The following is a 22,203-nucleotide window of genomic DNA, read 5'->3' on the forward strand; positions in this document are numbered from 1 at the left end:
ATCCTTTAAAAAAAAAAAAAACTCCTTGACCCATCCTGCTTGTCCATGTGCCACTGTTTCCAATCTACTCTTAACCTCCAAAGTTCTAGAACGCCTTATTCATTTTCATTCATCTCCACACTAGTGATCTTTTGGAATCTTTGCTCTCTGGCTTCCATATAGCTCACTTGACAGATCTGCCTTCGGTAAAGTGGCTGATTATTTCCTCTCTGCTTTTCCACTAGTAGACTTTCAATTATAGCTTACTTGATTATTTTACTGCTTTTGATACCATTGATTAATCAGTTTTAAGTTTACGTTTTCTGCTCTCAGGATATTTACAGTTTAATAAAGTGACTGTATGTGCCTTCAATGTATCCGTTACATTTTTCTCTGTACTTTAAATATCCCTCTACCAGAAGGGGTATTTTCAGGAGCTGCACTGGGTTCGTCCAACTTTCTGGGAAGACCACCTTTAGTTAACCTCTTTTTGGAGTAATCTATTTATACCAAAATCACTCCATAAATCCAAATGAATACTCTTTTTCTTAGATATATTTTTGTATGTGCAGCCAAAAACTGGCTTATAGTAACATAGTAATAAAGTTGATGAGGTTGAAAAAAGACACCAGTCCATCAAGTTCAACCTATTTTGGATCTCCTGCGATCCTGCACTTATATTTGAAATTGATCCAGAGTAAGCAACCGCCGATCTGTTTCAATTGTGAAAATCCCCCTAGACCCAATATTGTAGTCCTATTTTTACCCTATTTCCACTACTATCCTACATTTTAATTAACGGTCGTATCCCTGGATACACCTTTCCGCTAAAAATTTGTCTAACCCTTTCCTTAACATATCTATTGAATCTGCCATCACAACCTTCCCTGGCAATGAATTCCATATCTTGACTGCCCTTACTGTAAAGAACCCCTTCCTTTGCTGGTTGTGAAATTTCCTCTCCTCTAACCTTAGAGGGTGACCACGTGTCCTTTGTATAGTCCTTGGGGTAAAAAGTTCCCATAAGAGTTCTCTGTATTGACCCCTAATGTATTTGTACATAGTAATCATATCTCCCCTTATAATCAAAGTGTTCTATCTTGGAATGTTTCTATCTAGTGGAAAGCTGTCTCGATACCTAATTTTAAGATTAGTGTTGATAAAAATAACACTGTTGAAGTGGTTTTACTCAATTTACTTAATTTTTATTTTCTCTTTGCATAAGCTCTTTTGCCATTTTCTCTTTCAGAATATTGCCAGTATCAGCCACTTCATTCCCAGAACTACAGCTGAAACAATCATACATGTACTCATTCGATTTATCATGGCATTTGCAACCTGCTAACTGGCCTACCTGCTTATTAGCTTCCCACAGATATAAATTGAAGAAATATATATAAATGGATATGTTGCTTCATTTTGTAGCCATGTTGCTATCAACTTCTAGCAATAATAAAGTGCTATGTTGTATTTGGGTAAATAGCAAGCCTAGGGTGGCCATTTGTAGAAAAATGTAGTAAAATATTTGCCTTGAAAAACTTACTAGTCCTAGTCTGAATTTCTTTTTTTTTTCTTTCCATTCACTTATTTGTAAGGATAATTCCCCGTGAACCTGTGGGAGGAAGTCAAGTTTAAGCAGATAAGGGAGTGTAAGGTTAATGCTTAGGCTATGGAAGGTTAAAGGATCGGGTTAGATCATGGAGCAAAGGGGAGTTATTGGTAAGAGGAGGCAGTAAGTGTTACGTGAGGGGCATTACCAGTTGTGTCAGCCGCTTCCATGGTTTCACTATTATTTCAAGTATTTGCTCAAATTTTATGCAAAAATTGTCCTAGAACAGTTAACTTTTCAGGCTATCGGAAATGGACTGGAAAATGTGGATTGTCATAAGGTCTATTTCTTGTCCGCTCCAGTTTTTAAGGGGGGATTTCAATAAATAAATATGCATAAAAACAACAGGGTTGGGAAATTGGGGAGGACATAAGACAAAAGGGGTTGTGTTGGGGTAGGGTCCTTTTCAGCAGCATGTTGATAAAGGTCCTGAAAACATATTGCCTAGTAACATTACTATTCCTGGGCATCCTTTGAAACAATTGAAGGAGTTTGATAGGAAATGACCTCCATGTTTTTCATAGGGAAGTGATGGACAGCTCCTAGCAATCTGGTGAATGGCTGGAAATATCCACCAATCAGTTAATGTCTGGTGACCTTCCACCACTTTGATTGGTGAACAACCAGCACCATCCACCAATCAGCATGCTTGGATCCTTCTACTAACTGAAGAGCTGCTCACAGTTCAAGTCCACATCTGGAGGAGAGGTGCTCCATCATAATAATCACATGTGAAAATTGTAATACCCAATCCAATGATTGGAGAACATCTTGAACCATAGCACACAGCACAAATTGTATAGCTCAGTGTGCCCCTAGTATCTAGGGTAGCAGATATATTTTGTGTATTAACTTCATTGCCATCGCTAAAAGGGTAGCTAATTACCTTTTGGATAGAGTGTACAAAAAGCCTGCCACTGCTTCAAAACAAGTTTGTGGATTATGTTCCTCTCCCATCTCAACACATAAAGCAATGTTGTGTCTCTAGGTGGCTGATTTAATGGAGAGTATAATAAATATATGGTTTTATGAGCAAAAGTGGAGGATGCACACTAGGGTGATTCCTAAAAAAATTTGTTTGAAAATGACAACCACCAACCCACCAAAATGTGCCATTATGTGAAAAAAACATGACAGTTATTTTTATTTTAAAATCATATTATAATTCGAAATTGCACAACTCAATCAAAGTTTATAATATGATGATTACATTGTGATAATACAGAACGGTAAATTGTTTCATAGTTTGTTAAATATTAATGTGTTTTTTCGTCAATTATTTGAAACAATCACCAAGTTTACGTTCGTCACTTTGATAATGACCTTTTGATGACAACAGTTTTTGTTGGCATGCAGAACTTGCTGCGATGCTTCTTCACGACCTGCGAAAGGAACTGCTTCTGTTCCTCGTTTCGTGTTATCGAAGCATTGAATTCTTGTATTAGCGCCACACCTCTCTCCGCAAGATCATTTACTACTTTCACAATCTTCTGACTGTTTTGGTATGATTCAAGGTTTTGCCATTCCGCCGGGTCATACTCCAAGAATTCCTCAGACAGACCAAGAATTTTGAACAAGCTCATCGTTGATTGTGTGACGAAGTTATGTAAACCCTTTGTTGCTGGCTGAAGAACTGGTGAAATACATTTCAGAGGATTGTCAGATCCATCTGAGTGTTTGATAGCAGCAGCCATAAGTTTTTTCTTTTTCTGTTGACACTTCATCATCAAAGAAACTGAAACCGACCAGTATTTCTGAAAGATACCATTGATGGTTGTTAAATACCTTTCGGGCTACCATTGCAACTTTTTTGTTTGGATACACAGACAGTGCATGTAGCAAAGCAAGGTCATTCCTTGGAGCTGCAGTTGGTGATGAGCTCTGGAACCAATATCTCAAATAAATGGCAGTAATGAACAGACTAACTTTGTCACAGTACGATATCCCCCAAGTCTTACATGACTCGCTGAACCCTGGCTGCTGTGGATTGCACTGGTTGCGGAACAGCCACATCTTGATTGAGTAAATGGCCTGGGCCATCCAGCGAGCCCGATGGATAGCTCCAGGAAATATGAAATGTACTCCACGTGGAGGAATGCATCCCAAGAAAATTATGGTGAGTTCCAGTAGCTCACGGTAATCATATCTCGGTTGGAATTTCTCCAAATGAGCAACTGCAAACTTAATGATGTCATCTTTCCAGGGTGCAACCACAGCTGATGTCTTTTCATCTTCAATTGCTGTGCTGAATGAAGCTTGATTGATTTTAGGCCAAAAGTCTCGGAAGTGGACGAAAAGCTCCTTGTTTGGAGATTTAGAAACATCATGGATACTGAAGACCTTTTCCAGCATTATTTCAGAGATGTGTTGTCGACAAGTCAAATCTATTAGTATTCGGCCAGTCTCAGACTCCAGCAGCTCACATACTCCACCTTTCACTCCAGTGTTAGATGCTGTGGATGTTGTCCCACAATCCCCACTCATCCATGGTTTCCACCATTGCCTTATCCATAGTTTTTTGCGGTTCCATCCTGAAGTTTTGGAACTGAGAGCAGCTTTATAACATTCTGTCCTGAAACCAGAATAGGGAGCCTGTCAACCTGTTTTCGGGGAAACACTGTAATAACAATGAATATCTCTCATATTATCACTCATTGACATGCCTGCCGTACATTAGGTTATTAATGTTCACTTTTATTTGTTCCTGCAATTATGCAGCATTAATAGAAATATTTCTAATGCATATTCTTAACAGAAATTGTGTAATTGTGTATAAGTCACTACGTCTGACACAGTGGAAATTCATATAACATCAAACTTTGGCCATCTTGTGCAAGTTGAAAATATGCACTGAATAAAAAAAATATTTATGATTCAATGTGAGTATACCAAGTGGAACTGAATGATGGGTTGGAAAGGTATGAAAAAGAGGAAAAAAAATTGCCCATTGGAGATGGAATCACCCTAATGCACACCTATCTTCAAATAAGATCCACCGAAGCACGTGTTTTATAGATCTGGTCATAAAAATGTAATATTTGAATAGAGCAAAACACTCCTAAATGTGAAAAGGGTATTTTACTGCAAATCGGTCTTTCTCATAAGTTTATTGAGGATTATCAAAGAGCATAGCTATGCCAATTAGTTTTGGATCCACCAGCCAAAATTGGGGCCAGCCAGTCCTGGCAAAAAACTAGGATGGCCAAAAAAGGTGAAAGAAGTTGGCCGGGTTATCAACATTAAGCAAAGCCTTGGAGAAAGTATATTTTATATAGGTGAGAAATTTAGCAAAACGGATGCTAAGGAATATGACCATAAAGCATTTTTCTCAATTAGAACCCGTAAAGGGGGAGACAAGAATGGGCATTTGCAAATTCAGGCTTTTCCTTTTTTATGGGGCATTACAGGTGTGACTGAGAATTTAAGCCTGCGATATTATAAAAGTAAATCCCATGTAGGTCATTAGGTGTCTATTCTACGCCATCAACCAACAATATCAATTAATGTTATTATAATAAACATTTATCAAAGTTCACTTGCAATAAGGTAAAACGTCTGGTAGAATTTGCTTCCGCTTTGTCAAAGGCACATAACCTTTTTCAATTAAGACCCCAGTTAAGTATGGGGCTAGTTTGTGTATCAAGTTTTTAATTAATAAAGTATATTGTTATATTTATTTAAACAAATATGAATTATGAATGGACAGCACAGTGGCCTAGGGGTTAGCACTTCTGCCTCACAGCACTGGGGTCATGAGTTCAATTCCCAGCCATGGCCTTTTCTGTGTGGAGTTTGTATGTTGTCCCTGTGTTTGTGTGGGTTTCCTCCGGGTGCTCCGGTTTCCTCCCACACTCCAAAAAAAACCCCATACTGTTAGGTTAATTGGCTGCTATCTAAATCGACCATAGTCTCTCCTTCTCTGTCTGTCTGTCTGTGTGAGTGTCTGTCTATATTAGGGAATTTAGACTGTAAGCTCCAATAGGGCAAGGACTGATGTGAGTGAGTTCTCTGTACCGCGCTGCATAATTAGTGGTGCTATATAAATAAATGATGATGATGAATTAAGGTCCTTTTACAATCTTAAAATTTAGTGCTGCCAAAACACTAGATTTCAATACACCATAGCAAGACATGCTTGCATAGGAAATGTTTATACATTTTATTTAAAAAACTAATTTTAATCACAGTCATACTTTTTAAAATACTTGACATCTTTTCAATACAAGATATTAAATGTTTAAACATTCTAGTAATCATAATACCTATTAAGCTGCTACTTCATAATTTATCATATATATATATTTTTTAAAATAATCTATATAAAAATAGATACAGATGAAGATATTTATACCTAAAAAAAACTTTGAGAACTATTGATATATTTGAGAATTTATTTTTGTATATTTAAGCAACAACTAGTCTTATTTGTCCTATAGGAGAAACAAATACTCTTTTTCAAGGACAATGATTATTTGCACTGGTAGTTTACTCTTCAATTCAGATATGCCTTCTCTTTTCATTCGTTATTTGTGCAACTTACTTCTTTGTGGCCTCTTCTGTGCCTATTTCTAAGACCTGATTATGACACTACTAAATGTGAAAATCAATTCGGCACCAGTAACACTTTTCAAATTACATTCACACCGAGGATTGACTGTTAAGGGCTCATTATTGTTATCTTTCTAGAGGGTGGTTTATTAAACATAGTTACCTAATAAGCATCTTCTGTGGTGCAAATTGCTGAAAACAGTAATGAGTCTGATTAGGCTTCATTTCAATTACAACAACTTGGCGAGCAAGGGAAAAAAAATATCTCCTAGATGTGACTGGATTTGAAACATGTCTTGGCCAATGCCCCTGGAAAAGAATACAGGGAGAAAAAAAAAGCCTATCTCAGTGCTTCCTTCCTAGAGCCATAATGAGTAGAAAATCGTCCCAGTCTTTGGGCAATTTATGCACTGGAAAATTGGACGCACAGATCTGTTGCCTTACAAAAGGGAATTGCTTCCTGTAAAATTCTCACATATATGCATGCAGGTACAGTGTATGTAATGCAAAAATATGTGTGTGTGTGTATATAAATATATGTGCGATAAAATATATGTGCATATATATATATATATATATATATATATATATATATATATATTATATGTTTTAATAATGTGTATATATAAATTATACTAAATGATAATATATAATTTATATAAGATATATATATATATATATATATATATATATATTATATTATTATATTTATTTCTTTACTCTTTTATCATTTGTATATGTGATGTTTTGATCTGTATTTGTTCTTTTACATTATTCTTTTCATGATAAAGAAAGCCCATTAAATAATTAATCATATAGTTTACAAATGCGCTTCTTACCAAATTGTTACAGTGCTCTGAAATTTGTTAAGTTTATGTTTAATAGATAATACACTCAATTTAGATGCAAAATGTAGGTTATTTAACAACATTAAATATCTAACCCCCATTAAATTCTTCTGAGACATTGCTTCTCAAATTGGAGAAAAAAAAACCCTGTGTTAATGTGAATTGCTTTATGGTGATTAAGCTGTCATTTTTCATCAATTGGTTACTTTAGTAACATTTTAATGCATTTGCAAGGTCTGCGGACACCACAGACAAGTCGGTGTTTTGTGCCATCTTCAGCATATGCCTTCAACAAAAAAAAAAAAAAAAATTCCATTTGACATTGAGCTAGATAAAAGAATTTCTGAAATAGTGTGTAGGGTAATAAAATGAGTATGACAAAAAAAAAAAAAAAGGTGATAAAGGAACGCATAGCAATATGTGCTGAGTAGCAGCATTGAGGATGATAGGCATTCCATTCCAAAGAGTATTGTGGAGAACAAGAGCAAATGCATTTTCATTTACAATGTGTGTTCACAAATGTGTTTATATCGGAATCAATATAAAAAAAAAAAAGGCAGAAATAACCAAGACTGAAGATGTAAAATAAATATCCTTGGGAGCTAAAATAATAGAAAAGTGAATAGCAAAATATGGATATTTCAATTATTTTCTGTTTAAAGGAAAAGAAAACATGCATAGCAAATCCAAGTAAATCGGCGATCGCTCATACATCAAAAGTTGTACAGCTCTTATAGAACTCCAGTCCCCTTCCCTGTTATAATTAGGGATGAGCGCGCTCGGATTTCTGAAATCCGAGCCCACCCGAACGTTGCGGATCCGAGTCGGATCCGAGACAGATCCGGGTATTGGCGCCAAATTCAAAAGTGAAACTGAGGCTCTGACTCATAATCCCGTTGTCGGATCTCGCGATACTCGGATCCTATAAATTCCCCGCTAGTCGCCGCCATCTTCACTCGGGCATTGATCAGGGTAGAGGGAGGGTGTGTTAGGTGGTCCTCTGTGCTGTTTAGTTCTGTGCTGTTTAGTTCTGTGCTGTTTAGTGCTGTGCTGTTTAGTGCTGTGCTGTGCTGTGCTGTGCTGTGTTCTGCAGTATCAGTCCAGTGGTGCTGTGTGCTGTGCTCTGTCCTTCTGAGGTCAGTGGTGCTGCTGGGTCCTGTGCTGTGTCCTGTTCAGTCCAGTGGTGCTGTGTCCTGTGCTCTGTGCTTCTAAGGGCATAGTTATTTCCCCAATATTCCCCTGTGTTTAAAAAAATAAAAAAAAGTTTTTTTTATAAAATACCAAAAACTACTTTAATATTTTTTAATTACCACAAAATTTTCACAACCAATCCTGCAGTATAAGCCCATTGGTACTGCAATATTACCAAGTTCACACATTCAGCAGTAAAAGTCCAGTGGTACTGCAATATTACAAAGTTTACACATTCTGCAGTATCAGTCCAGTGGTGCTGTGTCCTGTGCTCTGTCCTGCTGAGTTCCGTAGTGCTGCTGGGTCCTGTGCCGTGTCCTGTTCAGTCCAGTGGTGCTGTGTCCTGTGCTCTGTGCTTCTAAGGGCATAGTTATTTCCCCATTATTCCCAAGTTTGTAAAAAATAAAAAAAAAGTAAAAAAAAATAAAAAAATTAAAAAAAAAAAAAAATATATAATAATTATAACCAAATTTGCAAAACCAATCCAGCATTATAAGTCCATTGGTACTGCAATATTACCAAGTTCACACATTCAGCAGTAAAAGTCCAGTGGTACTGCAATATTACAAAGTTTACACATTCTGCAGTATCAGTCCAGTGGTGCTGTGTCCTGTGCTCTGTCCTGCTGAGTTCCGTAGTGCTGCTGGGTCCTGTGCCGTGTCCTGTTCAGTCCAGTGGTGCTGTGTCCTGTGCTCTGTGCTTCTAAGGGCATAGTTATTTCCCCATTATTCCCAAGTTTGTAAAAAATAAAAAAAAAGTAAAAAAAAATAAAAAATTAAAAAAAAAAAAAATATATATAATAATTATAACCAAATTTGCAAAACCAATCCAGCATTATAAGTCCATTGGTACTGCAATATTACCAAGTTCACACATTCAGCAGTAAAAGTCCAGTGGTACTGCAATATTACAAAGTTTACACATTCTGCAGTATCAGTCCAGTGGTGCTGTGTCCTGTGCTCTGTCCTGCTGAGTTCCGTAGTGCTGCTGGGTCCTGTGCCGTGTCCTGTTCAGTCCAGTGGTGCTGTGTCCTGTGCTCTGTGCTTCTAAGGGCATAGTTATTTCCCCATTATTCCCAAGTTTGTAAAAAATAAAAAAAAAGTAAAAAAAAATAAAAAATTTAAAAAAAAAAAAATATATATAATAATTATAACCAAATTTGCAAAACCAATCCAGCATTATAAGTCCATTGGTACTGCAATATTACCAAGTTCACACATTCTGCAGTATCTTGTGCTACATATAATGGAGACCAAAAATTTGGAGGATAAAGTAGGGAAAGATCAAGACCCACTTCCTCCTAATGCTGAAGCTGCTGCCACTAGTCATGACATAGACGATGAAATGCCATCAACGTCGTCTTCCAAGCCCGATGCCCAATCTCGTAGTACCGGGCATGTAAAATCCAAAAAGCCCAAGTTAAGAAAAAGTAGCAAAAAGAGAAACTTAAAATCATCTGAGGAGAAACGTAAAGTTGCCAATATGCCATTTACGACACGGAGTGGCAAGGAACGGCTTAGGCCCTGGCCCGTGTTCATGACTAGTGGTTCAGCTTCACCCACGGATCTTAGCCCTCCTCCTCCTCCCCCCCCCTACAAAAAATTGAAGAGAGTTATGCTGTCAGCAACAAAACAGCAAACAACTCTGCCTTCTAAAGAGAAATTATCACAAATCCCCAAGGCGAGTCCAAGCGTGTTGGTGGTTGTCAAGCCTGACCTTCCCATCACTGTACGGGAAGAGGTGGCTCGGGAGGAGGCTATTGATGATGTAGCTGGCGCTGTGGAGGAACTTGATGATGAGGATGGTGATGTGGTTATTGTAAATGAGGCACCAGGGGGGGAAACAGCTGATGTCCATGGGATGAAAAAGCCCATCGTCATGCCTGGTCAGAAGACCAAAAAATGCACCTCTTCGGTCTGGAGTTATTTTTATCCAAATCCAGACAACCAATGTATGGCAATATGTAGCTTATGTAAAGCTCAAATAAGCAGGGGTAAGGATCTTGCCCACCTAGGAACATCCTCCCTTATACGTCACCTGAATAACCTTCATAGTTCAGTGGTTAGTTCAGGAACTGGGGCTAGGACCCTCATCGGTACAGGGACACCTAAATCCCGTGGTCCAGTTGGATACACACCAGCAACACCCTCCTCGTCAACTTCCTCCACAATCTCCATCAGATTCAGTCCTGCAGCCCAAGTCACCAGCCAGACTGAGTCCTCCTCAATACGGGATTCATCCGAGGAATCCTGCAGCGGTACGCCTACTACTGCCACTGCTGCTGTTGCTGCTGTTAGTCGGTCATCTTCCCAGAGGGGAAGTCGTAAGACCGCTAAGTCTTTCACCAAACAATTGACCGTCCAACAGTCGTTTGCCATGACCACCAAATACGATAGTAGTCACCCTATTGCAAAGCGTATAACTGCGGCTGTAACTGCAATGTTGGTGTTAGACGTGCGCCCGGTGTCCGCCATCAGTGGAGTGGGATTTAGAGGGTTGATGGAGGTATTGTGGCCCCGGTATCAAGTTGGGTACCGGGGCCACCCCACTACGCAGTCCAGATACTTGTTTGGTGGAATTCTGACACGTGGAGGGTGTATTTATTTTATTGTGGCCCCGGTATCAAGTTGGGTACCGGGGCCACCCCACTACGCAGTCCAGATACTTGTTTGGTGGAATTCTGACACGTGGAGGGTGTATTTATTTTATTGTGGCCCCGGTACCAAATTGTGTACCGGGGCCACCACACTACGCAGTCAAGATAGATAGATGCGTATCATAGATAAAGTACATTCAGTGGTGTGGGGCAAATTGAAAAATATTCAAAATGCACTGACATTATCAAAAACAAGAGGTTGTCACATGCTAAAACTCCAACATGTATATGATGGAGAGGATGGAGGAGCAGCCGTATGTGTAGTGTAATGCAGACCTGTTGAAGGTTTTTTATATATTTTATTGTGGTGCCCAGTGCCCACTCCTCTACGCAGTCCAGGTACATTTATTGGTGCGAATCAAACAAGTTGATGGTTTTCTTATTATATATATTGTGGTGACCCACTCCTCTACGCAGTCCAGGTACATTTATTGGTGCGAATCAAACAAGTTGATGGTTTTCTTATTATATATATTGTGGTGACCCACTCCTCTACGCAGTCCAGGTACATTTATTGGTGCGATTCATAAAAGTTCAGGGTTTTTAAGATATTGTGGTGACCCACTCCTCTACGCAGTCCAGGTACATTTATTGGTGCGATTCATAAAAGTTCAGGGTTTTTAATATATTGTGGTGACCCACTCCTCTACGCAGTCCAGGTACATTTATTGGTGCGAATCAAACAAGTTGATGGTTTTCTTATTATATATATTGTGGTGACCCACTCCTCTACGCAGTCCAGGTACATTTATTGGTGCGATTCATAAAAGTTCAGGGTTTTTAAGATATTGTGGTGACCCACTCCTCTACGCAGTCCAGGTACATTTATTGGTGCGAATCAAACAAGTTGATGGTTTTCTTATTATATATATTGTGGTGACCCACTCCTCTACGCAGTCCAGGTACATTTATTGGTGCGATTCATAAAAGTTCAGGGTTTTTAATATATTGTGGTGACCCACTCCTCTACGCAGTCCAGGTACATTTATTGGTGCGAATCAAACCAGTTGATGGTTTTCTTATTATATATATTGTGGTGACCCACTCCTCTACGCAGTCCAGGTACATTTATTGGTGCGATTCATAAAAGTTCAGGGTTTTTAATATATTGTGGTGACCCACTCCTCTACGCAGTCCAGGTACATTTATTGGTGCGAATCAAACAAGTTGATGGTTTTCTTATTATATATATTGTGGTGACCCACTCCTCTACGCAGTCCAGGTACATTTATTGGTGCGATTCATAAAAGTTCAGGGTTTTTAAGATATTGTGGTGACCCACTCCTCTACGCAGTCCAGGTACATTTATTGGTGCGAATCAAACAAGTTGATGGTTTTCTTATTATATATATTGTGGTGACCCACTCCTCTACGCAGTCCAGGTACATTTATTGGTGCGATTCATAAAAGTTCAGGGTTTTTAATATATTGTGGTGACCCACTCCTCTACGCAGTCCAGGTACATTTATTGGTGCGAATCAAACCAGTTGATGGTTTTCTTATTATATATATTGTGGTGACCCACTCCTCTACGCAGTCCAGGTACATTTATTGGTGCGATTCATAAAAGTTCAGGGTTTTTAATATATTGTGGTGACCCACTCCTCTACGCAGTCCAGGTACAATTATTGGTGCGAATCATAAAAGTTCAGGGTTTTTAATATATATTGTGGTGACCCACTCCTCTACGCAGTCCAGAAAGATACCTTGTTGCAACGTTTTGGACTAATAACTATATTGTGAGGTGTTCAGAATACACTGTAAATTAGTGGAAATGCTTGTTATTGAATGTTATTGAGGTTAATAATAGCCTAGGAGTGAAAATAAGCCCAAAAACTTGATTTTTAAACTTTTTATGTTTTTTTCAAAAAAAATCCGAATCCAATACCTTAAATCCGAACCGAGACCTTTCGTCAAGTGTTTTGCGAGACAAATCCGAACCTCAAAAATAACGAAAATCCGGATCCAAAACACAAAACACGAGACCTCAAAAGTCGCCGGTGCACATCCCTAGTTATAATGGAAAGGGAAGGTGTTCAGGCTATGTTCCCACTGGCATCACTTTTAAGATTTTAAATCATTGTGAAAAAGTAGGATGTTTCCAAAATATGCTGGAAAAATCAGCGTGGAGGTGTATTTTTAGCACTACAAATAATATTTAGAAGATGGTACTATTAATTGCACTTTCAATCTTTTCGGCAAGGTTGACGCAGTCCTTGCTCGACTAGCTATTGCTTGACTTTCAGAATCCTTCTCCATTCACAGCATTGCTGGTATTTGGGAGTTATTGGTTAGTGGTAGTTGGGTTGCTTTAGTTTGTCATGTCTGGTGAAGATGTTCTCTGGAAACAGTTTTGAAAAATATATTCACAGAGATGTTGCCTACAACCACAAATCCTTTATTTCAGCTTGCCTGTAGGATTATTTTACATTTAATTTAAATTTTATTGTGTCTTGTCGGTGTGTGTGTGTTTTTGTATGCTTGGCCTCCGATTGAAGTGGCAGCATCCAGCATTTTAAACAGTTCAGTATGGGAAGTCTGGCTGTCAAATAGAATGGCGAGAGAGAGTTTTAGTGGTGGCTCAGAATGCTAGCTCAGATTGCATACTACTGGCCCAGTGACAAGCCCAAGGTAGCCCACTATGGTACCGGCCAGGGGGCAAATGTCACCTAGCCCAGCCTGCCCCTGACTACCAACAGTTACTGTTTCCAAAAAATGCAGCATGTGCTACAAATTCAATGGCTGTGGCCTCAATCTGAACCCAGGGAGGGCAGTAACAATATAAGATGTGGAGGTTGGGAGGTCAACAATTGCAGTTTCACAATACCCCCTTTTGAGAGCTCTATTGAGAAATAACCAAATATTTCTACAGGATGCGGTGATGCATTGTTCAGCCCCTGTCTGGACTTACTTTAAGCAATTTGTCCTTCATTACTTGCATTAATACTCTTTATACACGTATTAATATAAAGGGATTGATGCTGTTGAAAATATACATTTCTGTAAATATAAAAAAAATATTTGGGGACAATGAAAATGATAGCTGTGTAACTTAGTTATATTGTTGTCATTTGGCTTCGTGAATGTGTGAGGTACACTTGCAATTACATTTTTTTGATACCTATTAAGTGTATTCTCAAGAGTAACTTAAAAGACCACTAGACTTAGAATACAATTATAGATAATACATGGGAGATAAAAAATATATATGTTAGAATGTCAGGAGCTTATTAGAATTGGAGATATCTGACGTCGAAGTCAAATAATTTAGTGTTAGTCATTAACTAAAAAGGTAAATTTCTGTACATTGTGCTATTGCTTGCATATGTATCTAGTTAGATTTTGTAATTGCAAATAGCAACTGTATGTATACCTAGTAATGCAATGGTATGCATAACAAAGGTTAGTTAATGTGTATTTATGAGTGAGTCCCTAGTAAGTTAATAAATGTAAGTTTCTCAATAAGACTATGGGGTAAATGTATTAATGTCCGGATTCTTCAACTCCGGCGTGTTCAGCGTCTTCGGCGATTAAATTTAAAGCGGCGCTGCATTGTAAAGGGAAGTTTCCTTTTACAATTTAAATTTAATCGCCGAAGACGCTGAACACGCCGAAAATGAAGAATCCGGACATTAATACATTTACCCCTATGTTTTAATAAGATCCAGTAGCAGGAGCCCGAATGTATGTATGTTTGAAGACAAGGAAGACCAACTATAACATGTAATACAATGAGGGACTGTTTGACCTGCTGTGTGTTGTTATTAAGAGGTCTCCACCTATTGACCAGTGACCGTTCTGTAATCCATGGTATTATAGTGTATAAAAACCCCACACTTGGACTGTGCGGGAGCGTTCTCATTGAAGCGGTCTTGCTAGAAGTAGCCACTGTATTGACTGTACTTATGTATTTTGTTGTTTGCGAAATAAACCTTTTGTGCTTTGAAACCATTTCGGAATGGACGACTATTTATTTTACCTTTTACACTGAGATAACGTTGTGATAATGAAGGGAGATATTCTCCTACGAACACCAGGTATCCCATTGAAGGACACTGTAGACCGCCTCTTCTCAGACTAAAATAGCCGCTAACCGAACAAAAGCTTGAGGAGCTGCATGTGAATTGTATGTACTTTTAAGGTCTGGGGAACATATGTAATAAAATATGGGAATGTTAGAAGTAGCTTCTCTATGTAGGGATACTTGCCCAGTTCCTGGAATGTCCATGAGACTCCCGAATCCAGGGTATAGGACTCCTGGGGAGCAGGTCATTCTCTCGCGTATTGGGGGGGGGACGCCTTCATGTCTCCAGAGACAAAATGGCACAATTAAAAGGTAGGCAAGTATGATGTAGGGTAACTTGTGTTTTTGATTTACTGGTCCTTTAATGCTAAATCTGCCTGCACCCATTAAATGATCCCCACCCAGGGCGTAGGAAGAAATTTGTGTTCACTTCGTATAATTGTGATGGGGCCCATAAAGTTGTTAGGAGAGGTGGGGAGAGTGATCTTCCCTAATTCCCTCACTCTCCCTTCCCATTCCTTGAACTTGATGGCCAACTGCCTGACTTACCTGCATGCACCACTGCAGTTCCCTTCCCCTCTGAGCAGAAATTTAAGTTTGGAGCCCTAGAATGCCGTCTCGTGTACCTGGTATTCTGAGGATTCTAATGCCTTGCGCTATTATCCTCTGAGGGCAGTGCTCAATGTAGATAGCAGATGTGAAGGGGGCCTGGACAAGCATGGGTGGCAGCTACAAAAGGTTTGACAATAGAGGGGTCCTAATGGGCTTCCCCAGCGGCTACCCCTGTAGTTACGCCCGTGGACTCCACCCATTTTTGTTCTAAAGTGAAAAGATAACAGTCAGTAACTGCAGAACACGGTTTTTATACGAGTGTTACGTTTTATAAGTACTTGTTTAAAAATAATATTTGACACAAAGTATCGTGATGACTGGTTCATACAAAATGTTTGTTTTTTTGCGCAACTACATTTATCAAGATGCATCAGATTTTCTGGAGACAAGTTTTACAATTCCGTATCTCTGGAGGACTAGGGAATAAATTTGCCCTACTAGTGAGGTCTTCTTCTTTTACCACGTGCTTCGCAAACAGTGCTGGTAGCTAGTTTATCTTCATAAAGAGCTCTGTGTGAAAGAACACACCACTCAGCTCACACAAATGAATTTTATATGTAGTTTCTTCCTCAGCCATCAGATGGGGGCTAAATTATACAGAGGTCTCTGGAGTGAAGGACACAGAATTAATGCACTATGTCACCCTGTCCTATCAACAGATTTTTGTTTTATTTTTTTCATTGTAAGATACTTTTTTATTGGTACATTAATCATGTATTCTTTAACCATCCATAGCTTTTGCAAACTATTGTTCTGCAAGAATGTGTGTCTTCATATGTGTGTGTGTGTGTGTGTGTGTGTGTGTGTGTGTGTAAATACGTGTATATGTGTGTGTGTAAATACGTGTGTGTAAATACGTGTGTGTGTGTGTAAATACGTGTGTGTAAATACGTGTGTGTGTGTGTGTGTGTAAATATGTGTGTGTGTGTGTAAATACATGTGTATGTGTGTGTGTAAATATGTGTGTGTATGTGTCTGTGTATATGTATGTGAGTGTGTATGTGTGTATGTATATATATATATATATATATATATATATATATATAATACATGCACACACACACACAAACAGAGACATATATAATTTCTTCACTGTTTCACAGATCGATCTGACCACAGAATGCTTGTCCTTTAAATTCTGTGTTGTACTATTTTACTTGTAAGCTAAAGACTAAGAAAAGTCATTTAAGAGCAGGGATGCCTTGTTCATTCGAGTCTAAGGCCTGCAGTTATTAGACCTATAAATTTGTTTTTTGACCCCTGTTAGCTGAGTCTATTGGGTCAAAATTGAGTACAGCTTCTTTCAAATGTACTCAAATTGATCTTTTCCTTGATGGAATACTAAAACTGCCCCTGTTTGAATGTATGTGTTTGTATATGTGTGTGGATAATGTGCACATTATATTTAGATGATTCAGCAACAGATAAGGAGCTTGCAATAAACCGGCGATAGAGTATTATGTATTATTTCCTGTACAAAGCCCGTAAATATACAATGTTATCGTATGTTCAGACATAATTCTTTTTTTAATATGTTTTTTCTGCCTATGGGGCACAGCCAGAATTATCTAAACTTTTAGCAATATATATATTACCCGAGGCATTCATTATCAGAGGCTAAGTTGTGCAATTTGGTGCATTGCTGGGAGCTGTAGTTCAGGACCATACTGTGAAAACACTTTATAGAAAAATGAAGTGAATAAATGCTGCTTATAAACATGCAAACATCTTAATATAAAAGCTAGACATACTGCACAAAGTGATAATCTCCACAATGAATTCATAAATACATATAGAAATAAATACAATTACCACTGATGCATGTCGATTATAGTTATATTGTGTTAAGGAACCAGTTGATCACTTTTGAGCTGCCGTTGTTTTTTTAATATAAATAATACAGTGCAGATAATATACTTGAGAGGAAATAGGGGGAAAAGACAGGGATATCTGTGTCCAAAAAAGAACAGGTCTCTCAAATCTTGGTAGTACAGATTTATGGTAAAAATGATAATGTATGTCAAAGTGATGGTATTATTAAGTATAAATGTATTAATCTTTTTGGAAACGTGAGCACGCTGCAGTTATGTCCATCTTCACACAGGCCTGTGAGCACGGATCAATGAGTTTGATGTTTGTGCATCCAATGCACTTGTTCACATTACAGCTGTGTTCAAGTAGCACCAGAGCATCATCATCACCATTTATTTATATAGCGCCACTAATTCTGCAGCGCGGAACTCACTCACATCAGTCCCTGCCCCATTGGAGCGTACAGTCTAAATTCCCTAACACACACACACACACACACACACACACACACGCACACACACAGAAGTATGTTTTTGGAGTGTAGGAGGAACATACAAACTCCTCACAGATAAGGCCATTGTCGGGAATTGAACTCATGACCCCAGTGCTGTGAGGCAGAAGTGCTAACCACTAAGCCACCGTGCATCCCTTAAAAGGAAAATTTGTTTTAAATAATGTATTGTACAGGCCTGGATTTCTCAAATGGTCAACTAGGCTATTGACTGGTAGTGGCCCAGCCAGGTCTGGAGAATGTGTATGTTTTTGATTATCACCTGTCCATTGTCATCCTTGTCTTTGTAGCAGTTACTTGCCATGTGGTTTTACAATTAAAGAGCCAATGACCTTCTAGGCCAGCGGTGGTCGGTCAACTGGTGGCCAGTGGGACGTATCCAGCCATCCAAGGCTGCATTCTGTGGCCACGCAACATAGATAATGGATGTGTGTATTAAAGAGACATTAAATTGATAAATGATTTCTTACACTAGCCTTATATGTCCGATTAGCTGGAGCATACACGTTTTGCATAAGTCCTCTTTTCCTACAGGTTATATACCAAAAAAGTCTTGCAACACAGCGCTAATCCCCTACACATAGAAATGCATAAACGGAAAATATGCAAATAAACAACGACTTAAACATCAATATAGTCTGTTATACTTTGTTGATGTAAATAAATATCATAAAGTCACTCAATGTGTATGCCATCGGATTTTCATTTTTCGTAGATACTGATGTCAAGAAGGTAATTCTTCAAACAAATGTTCACTGGTATGTGAATATCCTCAAATAGAAATAATACGTAATAGTGTAATACGTTCATAAACAAGCACCAGATTCCACTCTGTGAGGATACTGCGACTATACTTAAAATGCCGAAATAGTGATCATGTAGCAATCCTTATACCAGTATAGGTATAGCGCAGAGATGGAGAGTCGTGATGTTAATTTACATAGATAATGAAATGGAAGCTCTTTCACCTCTAATAATCATATATGAAAGAAACTCATTCACCACTGCTAATTAACCCCTCCCGTGAGAAAACTTACACGAGGAAGCAGAACACTGCAGTTTCGGAATAGAAGCAGGCACTAGTACTTCACACGTAAACTTTTCATTTGATCCTCTCCTATATATTCCCAGATGGTGCTCTAATCAAGGGATAAGGAAAATAAAGGATAACCTAGTGCTTTATCCTTTAATACAACAAACAGAGTCCCAAGAAATAAACAGCTTTAAGTATGCCGATCAAAGCCGCCTCCTTTCTGTAGCAATGTTGGCAATATTAACTTGCACGGACTCTGTGGAGTGGTCTTGTCTGTCTATCTCTCCAACGCATTTCGACCTATGTATTTCAGGTCTTTGTCAAGGCTTGTGTCAAGGTATAGATGGTTACCCGTGACAGATACAGTACACATTTATTCAGTACAGTTGTACAAATGGGACAAAACCTGCCCTGTGAAACTATTGCACCTAGTACATAATAACATTGGTTCCATCCAAGTGCACAGATATGACCTTATCTGCTGCAAGGTCGGGCAGATGTGCCCTGATCATTTCCGTGAACACCGAGTGTGCAGGGGGTTGGTGGTCGGATTCCTTCATCATGCCCTTTGCCACCCTCATTTAAAGACAATTAATTAATTGGCCAATTAGGTCATCAAGCCCCGTGCACCTCTAATTTTCAAACCTCGCCTCCTAGAAGCCACGTATGAAAAGTAGGCATATCTGATCCATGAGCTGCCTGTCAAACTAAAGTTCAGAATGCCTATTATGTCGTTTTATTCATGTGCTGTTGTACCTCTGATGCAGAATGTGTTAATTTGTTATAATTACATATTTTAACAGAGATTTCTTTTTCCTTTTTTTCAGTTAAATGAAATGAGGCATTTGAATGAATCAATGTTTTGTTGATTGGCTAAATGTGTGACAAGTTTCATATTAGATTTCCTTTAAAACATGAAGATATTTGCCAAATTGCATCTGTTTCACATCTCTTGTCGTACAGACATCTCCTTAGTTCAGGCGTTCTCTTACAAAGATTAAGAGGGGACTTTCCTTAATGTCTCCTATTAGTAGTCTGTCTGCAAGATGACATTTTCAATGTTTCTACCTCCTTTCTCAGCTCTCTGTGCCATGTGGCAGTTTTGCTTTAATTGCACAAAGAAAAGGGCAACTTAGAGGGAAAAAAATACTTTGATAAAGGCATTAAAGGGCAAAAATACACAGCATCACATTTGTTAATAAAATAAGATACTTTTAAAAAAAATACTGATTATACTGAAAGGCAACCCTTGGCTTTCCAGTGCGGTAGAACTACAAGTCACAGCACACCCTTATAGATCACAGAGAAGAGCCCTTGGTTGCATACTACAACAAGAATTTTGTATTTAGAAAAATGTAGAACTCTATTGCTACTTATCTGTGAAGCAGTTAGACAGGGTATGCTGGGACTTGTAGTTCTGTCCTAGCTAGAATGCCAGAGGCCACGTAGACCTGCTATATAATTATCAATGCAAACTGCATTTCTGCATTAACATTAGTTATTTAACTCCTTTACTTGCTTTCATAAAACCAATATTAAGAAAGCAAAAAACACTCATTAACTATATGAGGTGCTGAAAGCATTGCTGATGTCTATTGACTTCCTGTTTATTTCCTCGAGCTGCTTAAGGCAGGATTACTTGCTGTTGCTTTACTCCTCTTCCTGGACTGAAGCCGCCGCTTGGTGATATAGCCACATACGACTTGACAGCAGAGGCCCTGTGGGGCCTTGTTTAAAGATTGCCGAGCGAAACAGCTTCTAGATGCGAGATGGACTGAGAGTGGGCAGTGGTTTTACTGTGCAAATTGATTGTTGTAGCTGTTCACTGTTCAGATCAAAATTTTTATTTCTTTCTCTTCCTTCCTTCATTTTTTTTTTGCAGTCGTGTTGTGACTCCGTTCAGTTCTTCCAGGCTGAAGGCATAAACCTGAGATTGACCAAATCAGACAGAATAATGTGTCTATAGTTACCCGCTTCTATTTTCGGTCATAGTCGGGTATCCTAATTAGCGGCCACATTGTCACCTAATTTAACAACCGGCCTATGCCGAACAGAATGTTTTAGCCTTCAAAAACAAACATTAAATAAAAAATAAACTGTGCAATAACTGATATCTACCACATTTATTATTTGTGTGTAATTAATTACTACCGACTTGTTTTTGGTTATTCAGATCCGCCAAGTTTGAAACTTGACAGATGTGCACGGTTTGGCATGATTCTTTTTGATTCAAATCTTGTAAATTGACACAATTAACACTCTATCATACTGCTAATTAACTTTCAGGCTCGGGTGCAAATATTTTGCAAACAAGAATAGTCAATAGGGAATCCTCTGCCACTCTGTTAGCAAACTGTGCTTTGCTAAGACCAGGCTGAGCGGGGGCTGGATGTCAAGGGGAAAAGTAAAAAGGTTTTAAAATTAAAGAGATAAACACAAAAGTATTTTAGAAATATAATCCTGATTTAATTTGGAAGAAGCCAAGGGAAATGTATGTGTCACTTAGCAAGTCAACTGCCTAACTGCCAATCTATAACAAACAATCAATTATTCAGAATATATGTAATCGTTTTGAGGCATTTATCAAAATTGTGTTGGTGATGGGTTTATGACATCCGCAGAGAAATGTCTATACCTACAGCACCGATTTCCTAAGTAAAAGTGTTAGAAAAAGTGTTTAAAAATGTTCTTTATTATATAATTTCTAGACTTAATTAGGATGTATGCTGGGTACTAATGGATGTTCTTAGGGGAACTGAATGTATCAGCCAAGAATGTAAATTGGATAGTTCCATAGAATGTGTTTTGCACATCTCTCCAGTATCACAAGCTAGTCACAGCTAAACTAATCAAAGATCTGATACAATGTAGCACGGATTCTCCACTCCATGTGTGAATGCGAATTTGTCTCACTTACTGTTGCCGATTTTTGTTTCTTTTAATTGCATAGAATATGACAAACAACCCCAAACATGTAAATTAATTCTTACATTTACACACACAAATATAACATTTATAAATTAAGGAAAGCCCAAACTATGTCATTAAATCTACAGATAGAGCTCTTTTAATGTGACTTGCAGCAAATATCTAGATCTAGCTGTAGTATCTAGGGCAGTGAGGGCAACAGACGGCCCTCCGGCCTTCAGTTACGGCCCCCAGGTCTTTCTTTTTTTGTTGTCAGATTTGTTTATCGCTTTTACACTTGTTTAAAATGCCTGCTGATTTGCTATTACAGATAGATGCATCTTTCTTTAATTAAATGTATTGTTTTATCCTATTACTGTGAATAAAGGTAATGTGTGGCCTTTGTGAAAGTTACAGGGCCACCCATGTAGCCCTGAAGTGTATCAGGTTGCCCATCGCTGATCTAGAGGGTG

At 38.4% G+C, this 22,203-nt stretch overlaps 1 protein-coding gene across 1 annotated transcript in view; it reads left to right on the forward strand.

Annotated features, from left to right (window-relative positions):
- The window catches only part of FIGN (fidgetin, microtubule severing factor), a 123,579-nt gene that overhangs the window by 95,823 nt on the left and 5,553 nt on the right, over positions 1–22,203 (forward strand). The gene's annotated exons all lie outside the window — the stretch shown is intronic.

This window comes from Mixophyes fleayi, chromosome 7 (genome assembly GCF_038048845.1).
Source record: "Mixophyes fleayi isolate aMixFle1 chromosome 7, aMixFle1.hap1, whole genome shotgun sequence".
In the NCBI taxonomy this organism is placed as follows: domain Eukaryota; kingdom Metazoa; phylum Chordata; class Amphibia; order Anura; family Limnodynastidae; genus Mixophyes; species Mixophyes fleayi.